Genomic DNA, 13,574 nt, shown 5'->3' on the forward strand with positions numbered 1-13,574 from the left:
AATGAATAAATGGTAAATGTAAATGAGCAAGGTAAATTGATTAATCTAATTGGAATGGGTAAAAAGGGCAAACAAATAAATTCTAATTCTAGTTCGTAATTAAACTAAATTAACAATGGGTAATTTAAATGAAAGTCTAATTATGGTAAAAGTGATTCCAGAGTTGGGGTTTATGCATAAATTAATTGGGATTTGTCTTGGGCATTCCAATTTTAGGGAAAAATAGAGTTTGAAGGAAATTGATTCTAAATTTCTTTGATATCTTTTTCAAGCAAATCAAAGTGTGTTCTAAAATAACCAAACCTACTTTCGTATGTTATTTGATTACTTTAAAACCCATTAAGTTTTGTAACCAATAATTAATTCCTCTTAAAATCCTAGTTTATTTCTAAATCTATGTGATTTTAAGTTCCAATCCTTGATTATCTATCAATGACTTTCACCTTTCGGTCCTTCAATCAAAGATTAACACAATACCCAATGGGTACCAACATTAGGCAAGTAAATCAAGCACACAAGGAAGGAATCAAAACTCATATTTATGTAAAATAAGGAAATACCCAGTCCAAATCCACAAATTAATCTAAAACATATTTCCCAACTCTGAAATCTAAAGAGTTTACTCACTCATGATGGTATTTACAAGAAATATTGATGGAAAAGTAAAGAAAAACATGATAAGAGGACTGAGATAGAAAAACCCAGGTGAAGAACCAAAATCTCTGATTTCTGGAGCTCCAAAACTAGTGCAGCAGCTCCTCCCCAAGAGAGAATGGCGTCTCCTCTCTCTCTCTATTAAATTTTCTTTCCTTTTTGTCTTTCCTCTCTTTCCTCTTGTGGCAAAAATAAGGAAATGATGAATTTATATGGTCCCTAAAAATTGCCCTAAAAGTAAATAAGAGCCAAGGAGTGGATAGGAAATGAGGTGTAAAATTATCCAAGTCAGCAGCACTATTCACATTCTGGGCAGTCTGCTTAGGGTTCGGCTTAACCCTAAGCAGCTTCTTAGTAAATTTCAGCCTCTGGTCGTCTTTGCGCTTAAGGTTAGCGGACCTTCAGCAAATCTCGGCAGACTTAGAGTAAAATAGACTTTTCTGCTCATGCTTGACTTGTGCTGCACCTTAAGCACTGCCGCTTTACCCTAAGCAAGATCTTAAGCAAAAACTCAAGCAAATTTCGGCTAACTTGCTCTTTCAAGGCTTGATTTCTTCAACTTTCCTCTATGCTTGAAGAACTCCAAATTTCTTCAAATCACTTCCTAATGCACTCATTGATCTTCGATTCGCCACAAAATCCTATCAAAAACAACAAAATTACAAAAATCAAATATAAAGTATCTAAAGTTAACAAATAAGCTAAAATAAAGCTAAAAACATAAAATATACTAAAATATAAGGGCAAAATGGATGCAAAACTACCCTAAAATGCCTATATGAAATGAGTATAACAAATTCCCCCAAACTCAAACCTTTGCTTGTCCTCAAGCAAATTAAAACAATTAATACAATTCGAGGTACCTTGCCTTAAATTTATGAAAATTACTTATCCAAACTCTCAAGCTTACCTTTAGCCACCATCAAACCATATACCCACTTTCAAGATGCAAAGAATTCAATCCTTACCAAAGTTATCACCGCTTAGCCTTGGGTCAATTATCCATATCATCAAGCCCAAACCAATCAATCACAGAGAATAATCATGCCTAAATAGACTATAGGGTAATCCATAAACTAAAGTGTCTCAAATAATGATGGAAGTAAATGGATGGATTTAATGATATCCCAATCCCATAGGCAATTCTCCTATTCCAATCTCCACTAATGTAGCAAAACACCATCAAAAGATCAAAAGGACTTTCAAGGGGGTGATAATGTGGTTAACAAGAAAGGGATAAGGGTAACAAAATATGAGAATAATCAAATTATTAAAAGATCAAGACACACAAATTTTTTTTTTTTTTTTTAGAAAGGATTTGGGAGAAGGAACTTTACAACTATTCACCAACGCTAGCTTATAATTTTGAAGCTTTTAGAGGGACTATATAAATAATATTGACTTTGAATTACAATTGTCCCTTTCAATTCACCCCCAAACTCATTTCTTTGTGTACTTGGGTGGTGAATTACTTTACATACCATAATTGAATTTGCTAGCCCTTTTTTTTTTTTTAGTCACTTCTCCCAACTAATTATTATTATTATTTTTTTTAATTGTATCTATCACTCAAAGGATTATCTCATAGAGGGTAGGTAAGTGTTTGGGTTTATGGCTAGGTATTAATGTGGTTTCCAAAGGAATAAGAGGGATAAATGTAGGCTCAAATTGGTTTCAAAGGGAAATTTTGAAGTGAGGTTGGCTAAGGCTAAAATATGGGTTTAAAATTCAAAGAATGCCTAGATCATTTCTTTTTCAAGTGCATGCTATTATTTCACCTTGAAAGGTTTAGAAAGATTGTTTTAGGATTGGTGAGACATCAATTAGCTACTTCTCACCCTAGAGTTTTCTCTAGGCACTCAAAGTCAACACAATTAATTGGGTGGCCCTTGGCTAAGAAGATATAAACTAAAGCAAGAATCTAATAACTTTGCACCTATCTAGAACTTTCAATCCATCAAACCCTTCTAAAAGTAAGCTTAATTGCTCTTCAAAGTAACTCTCAATCCTCTAAGGACAAGGTAAAAAAATAAAAAAAAATTATTTTTTATGATATGCATGATCCTAAAATGAATGCATAAATCAAATTAAAACTAAGTGTAATCTATATGAAAACTATATGCAAATGTACGTGTATGGGTATAGACATGTGTGTGGTATATGTAAAAGTGTATGGATTATCTATATATGGATGAATGAAATGCAATAAATGAATGAAAGAAAGTTTTAAAGAAAATTTTGAAAATTTTGCAAAAATTTTGCCCTCACCCCCAAACTCAAATGAAACATTGTCCTCAATGTTTAAAATGAATGCAAAGATGGGCAAAATTGTGTGAATTACTCAATTATTGAAATTTATACAATTGGGGATTAAATCAATATAAGCTCAAGAATTCCAAAATTAGCTCAAAATGATATTAACAATGAAGCTTTAGAGAGAAAAATGTGAAAAAGTATCCCAAATGTATGAATTTACATTGCTTAAGATGTTGCTTAACCTGTTGCGTAGGGTAAAGCGAAAGCATAAGCATTGGCAACATACCATAGGCATAAATAGTAAAAGGGTAAGCTGTTACCTCCAAATGATGTGAAACAGATGCGGCTCAAAGAAAATTATGCAACTCATCAATGTCAGCAAAATTAGGATTGAAGAAAAGTTAAAGTGCAAAAATAATGTGCAAGAAGATGAAAAAGTGTAAAGAAATAAGATCTAACAGTTAAATCAAGAATTAAATCAAAAACCATTCACAGAATAACTATGCCCATAGCAGAAGATAAGATAAAATAAATAAACTAAAGGAAAGGAGTGCAAGTATAATCATGTTTTAGATTACCAAAGTATTACAACTATTACCAAAGTTTGAAAATTAAAATAAACAGATTACAAAATAAACCTAAAACAGAAATTAGAACTATTGCTACTGATCAAGCTCTGCTGTCAAGGCTTTGGTCTTTGCATCGAGTGCGCTTGAGTTCTGCAGTAGGTTCATTGTGATCTGAAGCTTCAGAAGCAGTTTCCAAATTTTCTGTGAGGTCTTTCATTTCTTGAAACATGGCTTGGCCCCAATGATATAAATTGTTATAAGATTGGGCCAATTTGTTGTAAAGCTCCAACATTTGAAGTTGATGTTGCTTCTGTTTCTTTTTAAGAGATAAAAATCTCTTTTTAAGTTTCTTTTCTAGCTTCTTCTTTTGGTTAACTCTTTGACCCATGGTTTCAATTTTGATTTCTAAGCTCTTCAAGGTAGCAAGAATTTCTGTGGTGTCAGGTGAGGGAACAGATGGTTGGACAGTGAAACTTGCTATTTTGGATTCCAAGGATCTTAAGAGGGACAAAAAGTCTATTGAAAACTGTGGGGTAGTGGTTGGTTGTGGTTCTGCTGGTGCAAAGGTAGAAGTGCGTAGTACCCGGTGGTATCGAGGATCTTCTTTGTAGCAGTATAGGTATGGCCTATTTTCTCACAAACATCCATATGCAGCAACATTGTGCTGTCTATATATGATTCCCCAGAAACTGGCAGCAATTTATATAGGCTAGCATCAAAGCTAAATGAGTTTGCTATAGCAGTTATATACCCGCCAAAAATTATACTACCTTTAGTATGCTTTGTGACAATTTGGTGCCAATGAGTAGCTATGAAATGGGCTGTGCTTACTTGTTTTCTCTCCTTCATGCACCACAAGAGAAACAAGTCACCAGCACCCACAATACTGTTACTGTGTCCCCTTCCTAAAACAGTGTAAGAAATGAACCTATGGAGGTATTTCAACACATGATCAACTATCCTAGAGGCTTTTGCAGTCCTCTGTCTATAATAACCCCCAAAAGGTGCAATATCCTTCCAGAATTGAACAGGGTCATAAACAGTTTGCTGCCACTCAATATTTTTATACCCCGAACCCTGAAAACCAAAAATTGCATTCATAGCATCCATGTCTAACTCCCTATCAATTCCAGCACATCGAAAATATATCACATCTTTATGTTCAGGCACTGTTGGTTTGAAATTCAGCCTTAAGGAACTCAAAAATTCCAGGGTCAAATCCTTGTACACTGGTTCCCTAATCTTAGCAAAATCAGTCCAGCTAACAGCATCCAAATAGGCAAATACAGAGTCATAGATGCCTAATTCTTTCAAAATCTGCTCATCCATATACTTATTTGCCAAAATAGGTTTAGAAACTAATTTCTCATAGGCATTTTTCATATCCATATCCCTAAAAGCCCAAGGTAATGGAGAAATTACCTCCTCTATATTATCGGCAGATGACGCAGGTGCTGGAGAGTGTAAGGGATCTTGAGGCATCGTGTTTGGGCCATTTGGTCTTTGGAGTTTGCGAGAAGACACAGTCCTTTTCTTGGTAGTTCGGAAGGGCCGGTGAGGTGGAGAATTTAGGTCGAAAGGAATAGAGGGTACTCATTTCCGTTTTCCGACAGGGGTTTCCTTGGGTCTACTGGCAACCCTTTTTGTTTTGCTTTTGGTTTTCTTTTGAGTAGGCGTAGGCTCAGGCACTGGTTCTGGGGAATGGGTGTCGAGAATTGGTGTTTCATTTTGCGGTTCGGTTTACGGCGAGAGGGGAGTCGGCGGAATGAGAGGTGGTATTTGGCTTGGGGGTAGTGGTGGTGATTGAGGTGGTGGCGATTGAGGTAATGGCGGCGTTTGTGGTGGCGGTGACTGAGGGAGCGGCGGACTGGGGCTGGGGTTAGGGTTTGTGGGCAATGAGGATGGAATACCCATTTTCGATTTGACAGAATGTCGAAATCTACTGAGTTTGGGTTTGTGGGAAGACTACATTTTAGTTCTTACCATTTTAATGAAAAGAAAGAAACCTTTCGGCTTCCCGTAAAGATTTGCTAGAAAAAAATGGCGTGGGAAAGGAGTCGACGAGGTTTATCGGGAGTGAGGGCGAGGGCAAGGCTCTTATAAAAATGGCGGAAATTTTGGGTATTTTAAAATGTGGGGCAGGCATGTGGTAATATGGGTCATGCTTGGGGTTAAGCATAAGGTTCAGCAGAATTTGCTTAAGACTCTGCTTGACAAGCAACATCATCAGCAAGTTTCGGCAGGTTTTGGGAAAAATTTTAATTTTACTTACCAAAAGCAGTCCAAATGCTATGGAATGCTGTCATGACCCTCAGCAATTACCATATACACACAAACACCATAAAATCTAGGGATTTAAGCTCATCATCTCTTAGCACTCATCAAACACTACATATTTCCATTTAGCTCATGCAAACATTTTTTTTTTTAATTTAGGCACCAATTGTGACTACCCTTTTTGCACATTTAATGAAATGGTCTTCTTTCTAAACTTATACCAAAAGCACATTTTCAGTAGCATTTGAGAAAAGTTTCAAACATTCAAGAATTGCAGAAAGGACATAGAAATTTACCTTTTTAGCAGCATGAACAGTAGCATGAACAGTAGCAAAAATCTACTCAAACAAAAACATGTAAATTCCTAACAGACTACAAAAGTATATATACACTAAAAGGTGAAACTCAACAAACATTATTTTTGCACTTCAATAAAGCTCACATCAGTCCTAAATATCGAGATTGATCCTCATCTAAGTTGCATTTCACAGAATTCACACAAAACACAAAGTCAAACATGTGCTATCGAGTAGATTGCAATATCAGCAATTTAGCACAAGTTTAAAAGTGTTGCTGTTCACAGGCACTGGATAAATTGCAGAATTTTGCTTATACTTGCTCTCTTTCAATTCTTTCTTTTTGCTACAAGTGTTAATTTGCCCCATCTTCATAAATGACCTACAAAAGATAAACAGATGTCACTTTTGAGTTTAATGAGGGTAAAAACTAGAAATGAAATGAAATGGAAAATTAACAAACTATAAAAGGATATGCTTGTGTTGCCTCCCAAGAAGCGCTTGTTTAAGGTCTTAAGCTTGACCTTCCACTCCAAATCACCTAAGTATCCCTGATTGGAGAACCAAGCCATGAAACCTCTACAACCTTTTGTGTGGGTTCTCCAATAATATAATGCTTTAATCTCTGCCCATTAACTTTGAAAGTTCCTGAGGTTTCATTGCCTATCTCAACAACTCCATAGGGATATACTTTTATAACAGTGTAGGGCCCTGACCATCTTGACTTTAATTTTCCGGGAAATAACCTTAATCTAGAGTTATATAGAAGAACAACATCCCCTTCCTGAAATTCTTTCCTCCTAATATGCTTATCATGCCATCTCTTAGTTCTTTCCTTGTAAAGCTTGGCATTTTCATAAGCATCCAATCTAAGCTCCTCAAGTTCATTTAGTTGCAACATTCTTTTTTCTCCTGCAGTTTTCAAGTCAAAATTCAGTGTCCTTATAGCCCAATATGCTCTATGCTCTAACTCCAGAGGTAAATGATAAGCTTTCCCATAAACCAATCTAAATGGGGTGTGCCAATAGGAGTTTTAAAAGCTGTTCTATAGGCCCAAAGAGCATCATCTAACTTTAGTGACCAATCTTTCCTTGAACTATTCACTGTTTTTTCAAGAATTCTTTTCAGCTCTCTATTTGAGATCTCCACTTGACCACTAGTTTGTGGATGGTAGGGTGTTGCAACCTTATGCTTCACTCCATATTTTTGTAATAATATTTCAAATTTATGGTTGCAAAATGAGAACCTCCATCACTTATAATGGCACGTGGAGTTCCAAATCTTGTGAAAATGAACTTTTTAAGGAATTTAATCACAACTCTAACATCATTAGTTGGAGATGGTATAGCTTCAAACCATTTACTCACATAATCTACTCCAACTAAAATGTATTTGTGTCCAAAGGATGGTGGAAAAGGTCCCATGAAATCAATGCCCCACACATCAAATAGTTCAACTTCAAATATATTTTGGAGGGCATTTCATCTCTCTTGAGATATTACCCATCCTTTGACACCTATCACATGCATTTACAAACTTCCTCACATCCTTAAACATGTGTGGCGAAGAACCACCTTGAAGAACTTTTCTGAGTCTTTGTCACACTCATATGACCCCATAAAGTGAAGAATGGCAATCTTTAATAACATTCCCTATCTCCTCATCAGCTAAACATCTTCTAATCAGCCCATCTCCACATCTCTTGAACAAAAATGGCTCTTCCCAATCATAATCCTTTACATCAAAAAGAAATTTCTTCTTTTGTTGCCATGTTAGGTCAGGTGGGAGGATTCCACACACTAGATAATTCACAAAATCTGCATACCAAGGAATTTTTGCATTCATGATTACTATGATTGTTCATCGGAAATAATCATCTATTGGGGTTCTTTTCTCATATTTTATCCTTGTTCTTGCCTCATTCTAGTTATAATATTCGCTACCACATTTTTTACTCCTTTCTTGTCTTTAATTTCCAAGTCAAACTCTTGAAGGAGTAGCACCCACCTTATCAATCTAGGTTTAGCCTCTTTTTTCTGAAGGAGATACTTGATAGCTGCATGATCCGTGTACACTATTACCTTTGACCCCACAAGATAGGACCTGAATTTGTCTACTGCAAATACCACTGCCAAAAACTCTTTCTCTGTAGTAGAGTAATTTATTTGAGCATCATCTAATGTCCTACTTGCATAGTATATCGCATACACCTTCTTATCTCTCCTTTGTCCCAAAATAGGCCCAATGGCATAATCACTAGCATCGCACATTAACTCAAAAGGTAGTGACCAATCGGGTGGCTGCATAATAGGAGCAGATATCAAAGCTTCCTTTATCCTACAAAAAGCATTCATACAATTAGTATCAAAATTAAATTCCATATCTTTACTCAATAAATTGGTAAGAGGTTTAGAAATTTTAGAGAAATCCTTGATGAATCTCCTGTAAAATCCAGCATGCCCCAAGAAACTCCTCACTCCTTTCACAGATGTTGGGGGTGGCATTTTCTCAATAATTTCTACCTTTGCTTTATCCACCTCAATACCCCTGTTTGACACAAGATGTCCCAAAACAATTCCTTCTTGTACCATAAAATGGCACTTTTCCCAATTCAAAACTAAATTGAACTCTTCACATCTCTGCAAAACCTTAGACAAGTTAGATAAGCATTCATCAAAAGATTTACCATATACAGAAAAATCATCCATGAACACTTCCATAATATCCTCAATCATGTCAGAAAATATGGACATCATACATCTTTGAAATGTAGCAGGGGCATTACATAGTCCAAATGGCATCCTTCGATATGCAAAGGTACCATAAGGACATGTGAAGGTAGTTTTATCCTGATCATCTGGGTGAATAGGGATCTGAAAGAACCCTGAATAGCCATCCAAATAGCAAAAATAAGAATGATGAGCTAGTCTCTCAAGCATTTGATCTATAAATGGTAATGGAAAATGGTCCTTTCTGGTTGCATTATTCAATTTCCTATAGTCTATACACATTCTCCATCCAGTTACAGTCCTTGTAGGTATTAGTTCATCATTTTCATTTTTCACTACTGTGATGCCCCCTTTCTTAGGTACAACATGAACTGGACTTACCCAATTGCTGTCAGAAACAGGGTAAATGATACCTGCATCAAGCAATTTCAAGATCTCCTTTTTCACAACCTCTTTCATATTTGGATTCAATCTCCTTTGTGATTCTCGAGAGGCTTTATGATCATTTTCCAACAAAATTCTATGCATGCACACAGAAGGATGTATTCCTTTAATATCATCAATGGTATAACCAATTATCCTTCTATGCTTTCTAAGAACTCTCAATAATTTTTCAACCTCACAATCAGTCAATTTAGCACTAACAATCACAGGATATGTAGAATCTTGACCTAGAAAAGCATACCTGAGATTTGTTGGAAGAGGTTTCAACTCTACCTTAGGTGCTTCACTTTTCTCAAGCTTTGATGATGAAGTTGTTTCTTGCTTCAAGTTCCCAATCTTTTCAATATCAGCCATAGGCAAAGGTGGATTTCCTTCCAAAATTGTAGCATATTCTGCAGCTTCTTCTATCTCATCCCCTTTTTCTGATGTTATGAACCAAACAAGCTTCTAAGGGATCTTTAGGATGTTGCTTTTTAAGCACTTCTCTAACCTCTTCATCTATCAAATCAACTCTCAAGCATGAGTTTGAATCATCTTTCTTTTTCATTGCTTGAAACAAATTAAATTCAACTTTCTCTTCCCCAACTTCTAATGTAAGTCTCCCATTTTTTACATCAATCACAGCTCCTGCAGTAGCAAGGAAAGGTCTACCAAGAATAATAGGAATGTGTACATCCTCCTCCATCTCCAATACCACAAAATCCACTTGTATGAAAAATTTTCCAACTTTCAGAGGAACATTCTCAACTACCCCAATTGGAAATTTAATAGACCTATATGCTAACTGTAGTGATATGGTAGTAGGCTTCATTTCTCCAATCTTCACTTTCTCATAGATAGATAATGGCATAAGACTAACACTGGCTCCAAGATCACATAAAGCCTTATCTATACTGATATCCCCAATGTGACATGGTATGGAGAAACTTCCAGGATCTTTCAGTTTGGGTGGAAGCTTATTTTGCAAAATAGCACTGCTTTCTTCCGTGAGAGCTACAGTCTCAAATTCCTCCAATTTCTTCTTGTTAGATAAAATCTCCTTCAAAAATTTAGCATAAGAAGGCATTTGTGCTAAAGCATCAGTGAAAGGAATAGCCACATGTAAAGACTTCAATACCTCCAAGAACTTCCCAAATTGTTTATCTAATTTTGCTTTCTGGAACCTTTGTGGAAATGGTAAAGGTGGCATGTAGGCTTTAGGTGCAACATATTTTGGTTCTTCTTCTTTGCTCTCCTTCTCCTTACTTCCGTTTTCTTCCACTGAATTTTCTTTCTCAGCTCCAATTCTAACTTCAGCTTCAGTTTGTTTATCTCCTTCTCTGTTTTTCTCTTCTTCAATTTTCTCTTCAATCTTTTTATCTCCATTTTCCAATATTTTTCCACTTCTCAATGTAATAGCCTTGCAATGCTCCCTTGAATTTTCTGGCTGGCTAGGGAGCTTCCCAAATGCTTTGTTACTTGAAGAGCTAGCTTGTTGAGCTATTTGATTCTCTAACATCTTGTTGTGTGTTGCCATTTGATCCACTTTAGATGCTAATTGAGAAATCATTTCTTGTTGACTTTGGTGGCTCACAAGTAGAGTTTCAATCATAGATTCCAATCTAGCTGTCTTGTCTAGTTGTGCTTGTTGTGGTAGAGGTGGAGCATGTGCATTTTGAGGTTTAGAAATTACAGGAGGAGGGCCTCTATTCTGCTGAAAATTCTGATGTTGTTGATATCCAAAAGGTTGCTAAAAATTTTGATTTTGCCCTTGTCTACCTCCCAAGAGAAATTGGGGTGGTTTCTCCATGCTGGATCATAAGTTGCAGAAAATGAGTTACCACCTGGTCTTTGATTGTAGTTCCCCACGTAATCCACTTGCTCACTTGAAAAATCTTGATTAAGTGCAGAAAAATCTGTTGCACAATTGACATTTGCAGCCCTAACTTCTACTGAATTACTAGGACCTCCGGTTGAAGAATCTACTTTCATGCTTAGCTTGTCCATCTTCCTTGACAAAGCATCAAACTTAGCATTTATCATATTCATGGCATCAAGCTCAAACATACCAGCTGATTTCTTAATTTCATTCCTCTCACAACTCCATTGGTAGTTGTTATAAGCAATTTTATCAAGAGCAGAAAAAGCTTCTTCTTCAGATTTCTCCATAAGATCACCTCCAGAAGATGCATCAATTGTACTTCTAATGGCTGGTGAAACTCCATTGTAAAAGTGTTGAACAAGCATCCACTTAGGAATCCCATGATGTGGACATCTCCTTTGCAAATCCTTGTACCTCTCCCATGCTTCATACAAGCTCTCATCATCTCTAGGTTTGAAAGAAGTTAGCTCATTTCTTAGCTTAGCTGTCTTGCTTGGTGGAAAATATTGAGCTAAAAATGCTTGAGAAAGTTCATCCCATGTTGTGATAGAACCCGGTGGCAAAGAATGTAACCACTCTCTAGCTCGGTCCTTCAGAGAAAAAGGAAATAATTTGAGTCGAATTGCATCATCAGAAACTCCATTTATCTTCAACATATCACTAATCTCAAGAAAGTGTGCTAGATGCACATGTGGACTTTCACTTGGATTTCCTCCAAATTGTGATTGTTGCACCATCTGACAGTCTGAGCTTGATTCAAAATTATTAGCTTCTACCCTTGGTCTTGTGATACTTGGCATGAAATCTCCAATGTTAGGATAGGCATGATCCTTCACAGAGCGGTTGTTATTGTTGTTGTTGGCCATTTCTTCTTGTAATTCCTCTTGCTCTTGTGCTCTTTCTTGTTGTTGTTGAGCTTTAATTTCAACTTTTCTCCTCTTAGATTCTGCTCTTAAAGCTTTTGCTGTCTTTTCTATTTCTGGGTCAAAGAATAGATTGATTTCTTCACTTTTTGTCCTTCTCATAAAATAAAGCACCTGAAAAACAAAATAAACAAATTCTCAAAGAAAAATGGTAAAAAGAAAATAAAATAAAATGCCCAAATTAACCGAACAAACAATTGTTCAATATCAAACAAAAATCAAATCCCCAGCAACGGCGCCAAAAACTTGGTGTGACTTATCCACAAGTATACGGGTCGTCTCAAGTAATAAAGCGATGAATCAAGTATCGTTCCCACGAGGATTTGCTGTTTGATTACTAAACTATGAATGAAGCGATTATTTAGGCTAATGATTAATGAATAAATGGTAAATGTAAATGAGCAAGGTAAATTGATTACTCTAATTGGAATGGGTAAAAAGGGCAAACAAATAAATTCTAATTCTAGTTCGTAATTAAACTAAATTAACAATGGGTAATTTAAATGAAAGTCTAATTATGGTAAAAGTGATTCCAGAGTTGGGGTTTATGCATAAATTAATTGGGATTTGACTTGGGCATTCCAATTTTAGGGAAAAATAGAGTTTGAAGGAAATTGATTCTAAATTTCTTTGATATCTTTTTCAAGCAAACCAAAGTGTGTTCTAAAATAACCAAACCTACTTTCGTATGTTATTTGATTACTTTAAAACCCATTAAGTTTTGTAACCAATAATTAATTCCTCTTAAAATCCTAGTTTATTTCTAAATCTAGGTGATTTTAAGTTCCAATCCTTGATTATCTATCAATGACTTTCACCTTTCGGTCCTTCAATCAAAGATTAACACAATACCCAATGGGTACCAACATTAGGCAAGTAAATCAAGCACACAAGGAAGGAATCAAATCTCATATTTATGTAAAATAAGGAAATACCCAGTCCAAATCCACAAATTAATCTAAAACATATTTCCCAACTCTGAAATCTAAAGAGTTTACTCACTCATGATGGTATTTACAAGAAATATTGATGGAAAAGTAAAGAAAAACATGATAAGAGGACTGAGATAGAAAAACCCAGGTGAAGAACCAAAATCTCTGGTTTCTGGAGCTCCAAAACTGGTGCAGCAGCTCCTCCCCAAGAGAGAATGGCGTCTCCTCTCTCTCTCTATTAAATTTTCTTTCCTTTTTGTCTTTCCTCTCTTTCCTCTTGTGGCAAAAATAAGGAAATGATGAATTTATATGGTCCCTAAAAATTGCCCTAAAAGTAAATAAGAGCCAAGGAGTGGATAGGAAATGAGGTGTAAAATTATCCAAGTCAGCAGCACTATTCACGTTCTGGGCAGTCTGCTTAGGGTTCGGCTTAACCCTAAGCAGCTTCTTAGTAAATTTCAGCCTCTGGTCGTACTGTCTGCTTAAGGTTAAGCAGACCTTCAGCAAATCTCGGCAGACTTAGAGTAAAATAGACTTTTCTGCTCATGCTTGACTTGTGCTGCACCTTAAGCACTGCCGCTTTACCCTAAGCAGGATCTTAAGCAAAAACTCAAGCAAATTTCGGCTAACTTG

The 13,574-nt window shown here is 36.1% G+C and overlaps 1 non-coding gene and 1 pseudogene across 1 annotated transcript; one reads left to right on the forward strand and one right to left on the reverse strand.

The window, feature by feature from the left end:
- Positions 1-5,971: 5,971 nt before the first annotated feature.
- LOC131176363 (uncharacterized) lies at positions 5,972-9,037 on the reverse strand (annotated as a pseudogene).
- A 2,424-nt stretch (positions 9,038-11,461) lies between these two features.
- LOC131176389 (small nucleolar RNA R71) lies at positions 11,462-11,568 on the forward strand. Its single transcript, XR_009146481.1, has one exon. It is a non-coding gene; the product is annotated as a small nucleolar RNA R71 (small nucleolar RNA).
- Positions 11,569-13,574: the final 2,006 nt, after the last annotated feature.

The sequence above is a fragment of the Hevea brasiliensis genome, unplaced genomic scaffold (genome assembly GCF_030052815.1).
Source record: "Hevea brasiliensis isolate MT/VB/25A 57/8 unplaced genomic scaffold, ASM3005281v1 Scaf1, whole genome shotgun sequence".
In the NCBI taxonomy this organism is placed as follows: Eukaryota; Viridiplantae; Streptophyta; class Magnoliopsida; order Malpighiales; family Euphorbiaceae; genus Hevea; species Hevea brasiliensis.